This window comes from Lonchura striata, chromosome 4, assembly GCF_050655825.1.
Source record: "Lonchura striata isolate lonStrDom1 chromosome 4, ASM5065582v1, whole genome shotgun sequence".
NCBI lineage: Eukaryota > Metazoa > Chordata > Aves > Passeriformes > Estrildidae > Lonchura > Lonchura striata.
In genome coordinates, this window is record NC_140706.1 from 13,727,996 (window position 1) to 13,738,332 (window position 10,337).

Consider the following 10,337-nt stretch of genomic DNA (forward strand, 5'->3'; position numbering starts at 1 on the left):
CTACCTGCATTTATTTTGAAGTGTTGTCTATGGAGGATTGCAGATCATTAATTTTTAGAAATTCATACTCTTTGCAAAAAAAAAAAAAAAAAAAGAAAATGGAAAATTCTACTTATGAAAAAGGAAAATATATATGCAGGCTATTGTGACAAAATAATTTGTGAAAAAAAAATTGATTTTCTGAGCATCTGAGAATAGAATGACTTTCAGAATTCAAAATTAGTAGAAATTCAAGTGATTTATAATATTTATAATATTATTAGCCAGCTGGTGCTTGTCTCCTGCAGCATAATTACCCAGATAAGGAGTAGAGCCTTTACAGACAAGAGGTGCAGAATACCCATGAGGAGATAGGCTTTTGGAGCACATTGCAGGAGAATTTTTGAGAGCAGAGCAAAAAAAATCAGGGAAGACATTGCAAAAGTGCAGGAGGGGTAGAAAAGTACAGGGGAAGCCTTCCTTAGGAGTATTGGCTCAGGAAAGCCTGCTCCATCCCTTCCCTTTGAATATGAAAACTAATAAGTAGCTAGAAGGGATGGAGCAGAAAGTATTTACAGGGAGTAATTTGGGTCTCAGATATCTTCATTATGCTCAGAAAGTAGAACACCAAAATGTGTGCAGAAGCATGTTAGCATAAAACAGACATAAAATGTCTATGTGCGATTTTCTCTTACTGCAAGAACACCTTAAACTTATTCTTATGGATTTTAGAAAGGCCTTTCTGATTTTAAAGACCTAACAGAGGGTTAAAAAGCAACAAATATAGCATTTTGTATCTTCAACTACAAAGATTTTAGAAAATTATAATTAAGCCAACACCATTTTGAAATCGTGTCACACAAGTGCTTCTGCATAAAGGAGATGACAGTAAGTGGGCTGAAATATGTGATCCAGGGTTTCACCCCATCTTTGATTTCATGGATACATAACCTGAAAAAAGACCATAGGAGAAAAATGTAAAGCTCAGTAATATTTGCCAGGGAGGTAGTGAAATGTTGGACTGATGGACTCAGAGTGTTCCCAGGCCTCACAGTCTGACCTCATTGCCCCACAGTCTGAGACATCCCCCAGTCCTGAGTGTCAGAAGCTCTCAGGCTGCAAGGGAATGTAGAAGGTGACAAGATCATGAAATGCAGCCTAGAGAGAAAGCAGTATGTCACTTTGGGGAGCTGCAGGTGAACACTGCAGTAGGTTATAGATTCCTTGCAGAGATGTGATAAGTTTACCAACAGCCAAGGGAAGGTACTCATTTTGAGTCAACATTTGATGTAGGTTCAAAGGGGTTATCTTGAGAGGGGAAGTGTTTAGGAGAGGTATTTCCATCTGACCAGGAACACTGCTGCAAGGCAGCCCACCTTGGAAATTCATTTATTTGGCAGCAATTACTTGTGTCTGACGGTGGCAGCAGGAAATGAGTCTGATGCAAGTGTTCACGTGCCTTTGCACTGGGAGAGGAGGGTGACATTGCTCTGCCCTTTATTAATCAGCTTCCTTCCTGCTTTAATCCTTTTCTAGGGATCCTGTGTGAAGGAATCTTTTTTCCTGTGTGTGGCTTTATGAGATAAACTATAAACTCGCTAGAAACATGCTCAGAGACTATGGCAAGTGCTTTGCTTGAAGATACTGGAAATGGTCTCGTTGCTGTGATCAATTCAGTAATGACTAAATCAGAACATTTGTAGCAAAGGACCAGAACTCACAATTCCTTTTTAGAACTATTAAGCCATTATTATTTCTGTGTTTATCTCCTGAAAATAAGCAGTCTTCCTTCCTTGGTGTGTGTGTGTGTGAATGCTTTTGCTGTCACCAAAGAATGGGTAAATTTTGAGAACTTGTTGTTTTGATGATGTAAATTCAGTAATATTTTCATTTCTTGTACAAGAATTTCTACCATTTGTTTCAGTTGGATAATGCTACAGTGCCAGCAGCCATCTGCTAATTTACCAAAATGTTTAGATTAAAATTTAAACCAAGTTTTTTAATCTTTTCACGAAAGTTACTACTAACCTTCTACAACAAGAAAGCAACCTTCATTTATCCCAATCTCCTAAACATATGTTTAAAACAATCTATATAGAAAGAAAACCTGACTCACTACAGGAAGATGGGATAGTTATAAACCACATTATGCTAAAGGATTAGCCATAGAAATAACAAAACTGAACTGGTTTTAAAAATTTAATTATTTATCTGGGTTAGTACAAGTTTGATTTTGATTTCAAGAACAGTTGGTGTTATTTCTTTTAGAAAAAATAGTGACACAATTTCTCTACATGACAATGATTACTTCGCCTTACCTTCTGAGCCCTTGTAAGGCTCAAGGGATTTGTTAGAGAAAAAGATGTGGATTCCCCTCCCTTGCTTCCAGTTGAGATCATTTTGAACTCTATTCAGGCATGAAAGAAATACTAATCAGTCTTTTAGACTGGAGAGAAACTCCCGGGTGTATAGTATACATGTAAACTCTCCTATAAATATGAATATCATAACATCTGAGAAAAGAGCTACCTGAGGTAGGGAACTTTTATTTATTTTTTCTTCAAATAGAAAAATGAACAAAAGATTTTGCTGGAAACATGGAGTTTTCATAAACCTTGGAAAGTGTTTTTTTAATCCAATCTATCAGGTTACAATCATCTGTTTGTGGCTGAAAAATAATTGTCCTAAAACTTCCCTGCCCCCTTACAAGTGGTTTTCTTTTTAAGGTGATGGAAATTGTTTTTCTCTCTTCTCACACAGAAGCTGTTAGTATGGACCAGAAAGGGGAAGGCAACAAGAAACAAAGCAGACTGCTCCCTGGAATATTTTAATGTGGTATGTGGATAATTTTACTCCTTCCTCCAGAAAAGCAGGATTGTTTATTCTTTCTAAAATCAAAGACAATCATATTAACCATAGTAACAGCATCTCTTGTGCCAGTCTTCTGTTCATTGTACCCAGTAACTATTAAATCCAAGCTCCATGCAGGAACAGTAGCTGCACCCAGGCAGGGTAGACAGGTCCTCACAGTGAGCTGCAGCCTCCTGCTCCATCCTCGTGTGTCCTTTGGTGGGTGTTGGTGTAACTTCCAAGAAAGGCATTTGCTCCACTCAGATAAGCATATTTGCATTTTGGTTAGGGCAATCTCCCAGGAGGCAAAACAATACAATTTTAAACATCTGAATCTGGAAAAAAAGTGTAAACTCTGTCTCTTAATGTCCTAGATAAGAACTATCTGCCATGCTGCTTAACTGGGCAGCACCACAACTGTCTCCAGCCAGGCTCCAGAAGTGAGCCTGGCTCATGTCTCTGAAAGAAAAGAATTACATGGAAAAATGGATGGAAGGGTTTTAGTCTATGACTCAGTCTGTGTACAGAGAGAGTTGCCGAATCTGTGTTCTCAAAAGGAAAGATTTTGGTTACCCTCCTGTCTAGGAATCTTTATGGGCTAGTAACTGGTTTGTCTTTATTCTGTGTGCAGCTGCTTTGGATCCCATTCTGGGATACCCAAGTCTATGCCTTTGGAAATTCTGTTTCTTTTTCATGAATGTAACTTTGTTGCTGTTGGTTTTAAACACATAAACTCTTTATTGTGTTCAGACCTAAGTGTCTGGTGATAAAAATGGAAGTACTGAGACAAAGAGACTATTAAATATGCATTATGAAATTTTCTAATATGCGAGGAGAGGAACATTCTTGGATTCCAAGTCAAATTACATTTTCTCTCATTTGCATCAAGAAAACAGAAGCACTAATAATATATGTGTCAAATCAGTGATGGAAATAGCTATGCAATCAAATGATATAATGATGGTATATAAGTGAAGGTGACCTACTAATGAATAATGTGGGAAGGAAAGAATGACAAAGTGTTAATTGATATGTCAAGCCAGTAATGTCAGTCAGTTGCATGGAAGAAGAGCAATTAGTCAGTGTAAATTGTGTAGTGACCATTAAAACATGCCAAAAGCAATCCCACTTTCCATAAAGAACTTGATGGATAAGACATAAGAGCAAACTGAAAAAAAATGGAAATATACCATATTTGATTTACTGTAGCCAGGTAGCCAGTAATGGTTCACCCAGCAAAGCCTTTTAATGTCTAAAAAAAACATACTTGCAGCATCTATGTACCACAGTAATCCTCAATTCAACCTGTGAAGTTTTCACAGCTCCTCTTTAGAGAAATCAAATAAAATCTACAATGTCTGATCTGTATCTGCATGTAGTGTAGTAGCTGAAGTGATATAAAAATATGTATGTATAAATCTGAGCTGAGCAGAAGCTGAAGGAAAAAATAGGATTTTTAAACAGTAACCTCATTTTGTACTTCCTTAAGAAATATATTACAAAAAGTAAATGTCAGTTTCCTAGACTAAGTTTTTTGTTGTTGTTGTTGTTGTTTTTGTTTTTTTTTTTACTTATCCTGCATTTTAAAGGGACTTTTGTTCTTTTTCTGAGAGAACTCTGAAAACCCAAAGATGTTACTTTGGGACTAAACAGTCAGATCATGGACATGGAATTGCACTAGGTCATGCCAGACAGTGAGAAAGAAATCTATTATATGGCTTGGTCACATGATTTAGTCCAGAAGAAAAGTGACATATAAAATGTACATATATATTTATATTATATATTTGTGGACAAGAGCTGCCTGAGAAAATGTATTTTTTTTCTGAACTTAAGGCCATTTTTAGATAACATAAGAAGTTATATATTACTTTGCCCACTAGAGGGTATCAAACATATTTCCATTCTTGCAGTAGGAACCCTCAGAAGCTCAGAAAATAAATAAAATCAGGTGAGATTAATGTTACCATATTTTCAAAAAATTCCAGTGTCTATGTTTAATACTTTGTGAAAGTGAAGCAAATAACTTCCTCATGCCATAAAAATATCCTAGATATATTTTTCATTATGAACTGTCTTCACATATTCTTGATTCCTCTTAAAGTTATCATGAGACAGAGGCCATGTTACAGTGAAATATTTAGTGATGTTTCTTGTGATGTGAAGGAGCTTAATCTCAGCTCCTTCTGAACTGGAGCTGAAATTAAGATCTAGTTTGGGACATAATCTCCAAAAATTTATGATGTAAGATTAAATATAATTTTAATATCCTGGATCTGAATTTGCAGAGGCTTGTATTTCAATTTATAATTTGTGATGATCCCTACAGAGAAACAAACAAAAAATAAAGATTTAAATTATTAAAAAGAAAATACTTGTATTTTATATTAGTTGTATATGTTAAGAGTTTTCTTACTCCATAGTTCAGTTTTAAGGTGTTTGTCTTTATTTTTAACAGAGAGAATGGAAAAGGCTCTCTCAAACTCAAGGCTTTTGATAGGCTTTTTTATAATCCAGGATAATTATCAGTGCTGCTTATCGACACTGCTAAAGTGAAGTCTGTCTTTCTTGTGAGGCTTGAAGTGGAAAAATTATGAAACAGAAATGTTTTCAAAATTCATTGTTCTTGTTAGTTTTGTTTTGAAATAAGACTAAACAAATTCAGCACAAACTAAAGTTCACCTCCTTTAACATTTATATAGTTACTAGTACAAGCAGTAAAGGAAAGGTGCGGTGTGAATCTATCAGCACATGGAAACTTTATCAAAAAGGAGCTTGAATAGATGGATCTGTTTTCTTGTTCAATAGGAAGGTAGCCAGTACGATGCAGGAGTTTGTGAATGAGAGTGAAACTCTCCATTAATGTTACCACGAGGCCCAAGGTCAGATTGGTCTCTTGTGGCTGCAGAATTCTCTGCATGTGATCCATGCTAATGAGTGCAGGTTTTGCATTTTCCTGCACAAAATAGTTTGTGGGATCCCTGGGAATATATCACACATCACACTCATTCTCTTTGGAGATAAAAAAAAAAAGCTCAACAAAACAAAACCAAATAGACTTATTTGGAAGTGGTTAAGTCTTTTTTCTTAAATGCAGAAATCCACAGCTGACTCTCCTGAAAAGCTTTGTACATAATATTTGTAATAATAAGATTTTTTTTTGATGTTTATTTCTGATTTGTCTATATTAAAAGTGTCTGAATTGGAGAGCCTTCATCAGGAGGCCTTCTAGATTCTCCATAAAAGAGGATTCTCCAAATCCTCTTTATTTTCTTTTGTCTCTGGGTTTTATTCCTAACAGTATTGTAGAAAACCTGTGTCTTTGGAGCAAAAGTAGTAGTGAATTTATGGCAGGTTTTCTTTGCTTCTGTATTTATTAAAGTGCTAAAAAGATAATAAGATGAAATGCACTATGGAAATTAAGAGGTCCAAAAAAAATCTCAACAGTCAAGCTTCATGTTAAAAAACAAGTCCCCAAAGTTTAGTTCAGATAGGTTGGGTTTAAGATTCTCAGGTGTTCAAAGTACCCTCTTGCCTAGAAAGATAATGGAGGAGTCACTACTCCTACTTTCAACTTTACTACTACTAAGGAGCTGAATGGCATCCAGGACATACCTTCCTGTCCTTTGGTCTTGCAATGTACTAAACAATATACATGCATATGGAAATGCACTCCGTTCTTTTTCACCTAAAAATAAAATTATTCACCCCTCTTTTTCCTAGTGAATGCCATTATGTACTCCCATTTCCAAATAACTTGACTGAATTGACCTTCAGTAATTCAGTCAGCCTACATGCAAAACATTAGCACACTGCATTCAGATTATCATTCCAAAAATGCCCATTAGAAAATAAGCTTGGCATTTATGTTATCACATAAGTGCAATTAGTCTTACAATGAGGGTTTATTTTGAATGCATCATTTACATCAAAGAAACAGACCCTTATATTCCTTTAAAGATGATCAATGGCAAAAGACCAGAAGGCAACAAGTAGGTTGCCTTTGGCTTTTGTGAAAATTGGATTAAGCTTTATAGGTTCTATTGAATAAAGGAAGTTGTTAATTCTTATAAATCCCAGGCTCTCTGGATAATATTACTGAGCTTTACATTTCTCTCCTATGGTCTTTTTTCAGGTTATGTATCCTTGAAATCAAAGATGGGGTGAAACCCTGGATCACATATTTCAGCCCACTTACTGTCATCTCCTTTATGCAGAAGCACTTGTGTGACACGATTTTAAAATGGTGTTGGCTTAATTATAATTTTCTAAAATTTTTGTAGTTGAAGATACAAAATGCTATATTTGTTGCTTTTTAACCCTCTGTTAGGTCTTTAAAATCAGAAAGGCCTTTTTAAAATCCATAAGAATAAGTTTAAGGTGTTCTTGCAGTAAGAGAAAATCGCACATAGACATTTTATGTCTGTTTTATGCCAACATGCTTCTGCACACATTATATCTACTTTCTGAGCATAATGAAGATATCTGAGACCCAAATTACTCCCTGTAAATACTTTCTGCTCCATCCCTTCTGGCTACTTTTTAGTTTTCATATTCAAAGAGGCTCATAATCTACTGCAAGAAAAAAATACCAAGGGCTTGGTCCTAAGTAGTACTCATCTAGGCACATTGTGAGGATTTGAGAAATGTAATCTGGTTTTGATGTTCATGTAGTTATTTTCCCAAAATGTTAGTCTTACTGCAGTGGATAAATGTGTTTGCCCTATGTCAATCTGTATACATTTCCTCTTAGCTTTGTTCCTAGCAAGAAATAATTTCTTTGGGTTACTGGGTAACATTCTGTTCTCCTATCCATTTATTGATTTGTGAGCCAAATCACAGAGCTGCTGATCTGATACTCACTTCCTGGAGGGAGAAATTTTGCTTTTAATCCAAGCACTCTGCCCTTTCACGGATATGCCTGGAATTTCTGCTTTCTGCATTACCGAACTCCACCCAAACTTACTTTCCTTTCAGGAAGAGTCCTGAAGGGTGCATCCTGTGAGATTTCCTGACACCTGGCATGGAGCCACCAAAAAAGCTGGTGTGGTTTTCTTTTTCCTTTAAAAATACATCTAATTTCACCATCAAAATTTCTTTATTTGCACATTAACCTCTTACTGTTGGTGGAAGCATTACTTATTAAGGCAGTGGGGGATGACAGTTCATTTGGACATATTTTTCTTCTTGTAGGAAATCCACTTCCTGCAATTTAGTACTCTAATGTACATATGTTAGAATGGCAAACTTTATTCTATCTTAAACCTTGAATGACATTTATGGGTATAAATCTAAACATGACTGTTCAACAGTAGTAGGTTAGCTGTGACTGCCAGGTGCTCACCAAACTGTCTCTCACTCCCCTCACTCAGAAGGACATAAAGCTAAAATAAGGAGGAAAAACTCATGGTGTGAGATAAGACTAGGGCAATTACTCGCCAGGTACCATCATAGCCAAAACAGACTTGACTTCAAGAAGATTAATTTAGTTTATTAACAATTAAAATAGAGTAGTATAGTCAGAAAGAAAACCCAAACTGATGCAATTTTCCCTCCGCCACATCTCCCCATTGTGCTCAGGCTCCTTGTTTTCTTCACTCTGAAATCCTCTACATCCCCCTCTAGAAGGGATGGGGGGGATAGGGAGTGGGGGCTGCAGACAGTTCATAACACCTCGTCTCTGCCACTCCTTCCTTCTCACAACCCCCTGCTGCAGCCTGGTGTCCCTCCCATGGAATACAGTCCTTCACAACTGCTCCAACATGGGTCCCCTCTATGGAGCACACTCCTTCAGGAACAGACTGCTCCAGCATGAGTCCCCCATGGATCACAGATCCTGCCACTCCAGTCATGTATGGACTCCGCTCCATGGGCTGCAGCTCTCTTCTTTATGTACCCACTCTCTGTGGCATGAATTCCCCCATGCTCTGGCTGCTTGAGGATCTCTGCTCCACCCCGGACCTCCCTGGGCTGCAGAGGCACAGCTGCCTCTCCCTGGGCTGCACCAGGGGCTGCAGGGGAATGAATCTCTGCTCCAGCACCTGCAGCACCTCCTCCCCTTCCTTCTGCACTGACCTTGGTGACTGCAGTTTTTCTCTGAAATCTTTCTTACTCTACTCTCCCACAGCTGCTGCATGGCATTTTCTTTCTCTTTCGTAAATATATTGCTGTGTGGGCTTGGCTTTGGCCAGTGGCTCCATTTCAGAGCTGGCTGGCACAAAATCTGTCCAATATGAGGGTGACCCCAAGTCTCTTCTCACAGAAGCCACCCTTGAAGTGCTTATCCAGCTCCCATTTACTTGCCATGCAAACATAATGCATCAATTCATACCCCTTTTTACTGTCATACCTTAAAATATGTATATGCCACTTGCATATGCCACTTGAAAATCATGTGCAACTCAAAAATTATATATGCTACTGTAATTCTCCAAAATGTTGTGTTACTTCAGGTGGCTCATGACACAGGTAGGGGTTTAAGCTTTCTCAGTGTTCAGAATTGCTATTCCTTGGAACATAACATATTTGGTGATTTTGCTTCAATATTTTCTGATACCTTTCTGTCCTTTCCCATCTCACCCCAAATCACTTCATCTCAGTTTGCCTCATCCCATGTTTTCCCTGAAGGTTTTTGCTTCTGCAGGCTAGTTTTTATCTCATACACTTTCATTTTGCTTGAGTTTTCTGCCTTTAACTTCTGAAATTTTCTTTCCCTTAGTCTCGCAAGATCTTCCCATTATCCATCTCCTTTATTATAACCCGGAGTTCCACTTGATCTTCCAGTATATTTTTGTAAATAAAACAGTGCTTAGCCAAATAGATATAAAATGACAGAATAAACACGATGGTTCTTAGATAGCAAACTTTCCCTTTACTGTGCATTTTTTAGATTATAGCTTGTATATATTTCCTCTCTTTTCCCTCTGTTTTTCTAATTTGAATTGCTAGACAAAGAACACTTGAAACATTTATGTCCCAGCTTTTATCATGACTTATGAAACATAAATTTATTTGATGATATAAAACAAGTGGGAGAGGTTCCAATCCAGTTGCAATGTTTTTCCTTGATGTGTCTGATGCCAGTCTCTTCTATTTGTTCATATTGATGCACTTTCTGTTGGCTTTTTTTTCATACTTACTATCTGTTCATTAAGAATGTTTGAGCAGAGCAAAACAAATTCAATAATATATCTCTCTGCTATCTTTGTTTTAACAGAATATCCTTTCAAATTAAAAATATCCTGACTGGGATAGGTCCATTATCCATGAGATAAGCCTATTTCTTAACTGATCTCATACGAAAAGTATGTGCAAATAATAATTGCATGGCTTAGTATATCATTGTTTAGAGTGTTTTTTTTTTTCAATTTGGAGTTTCTCATAATTTCATGGCAAGGAAAAATGAGTTTGTTTATCTTTCTGATTACAAGTAAATAAATAGGGAACTATCTTCATCATTTTTTTTCATGTAAGTTCTCACAAATGCTGAACATTAAGTCAGAAACTAC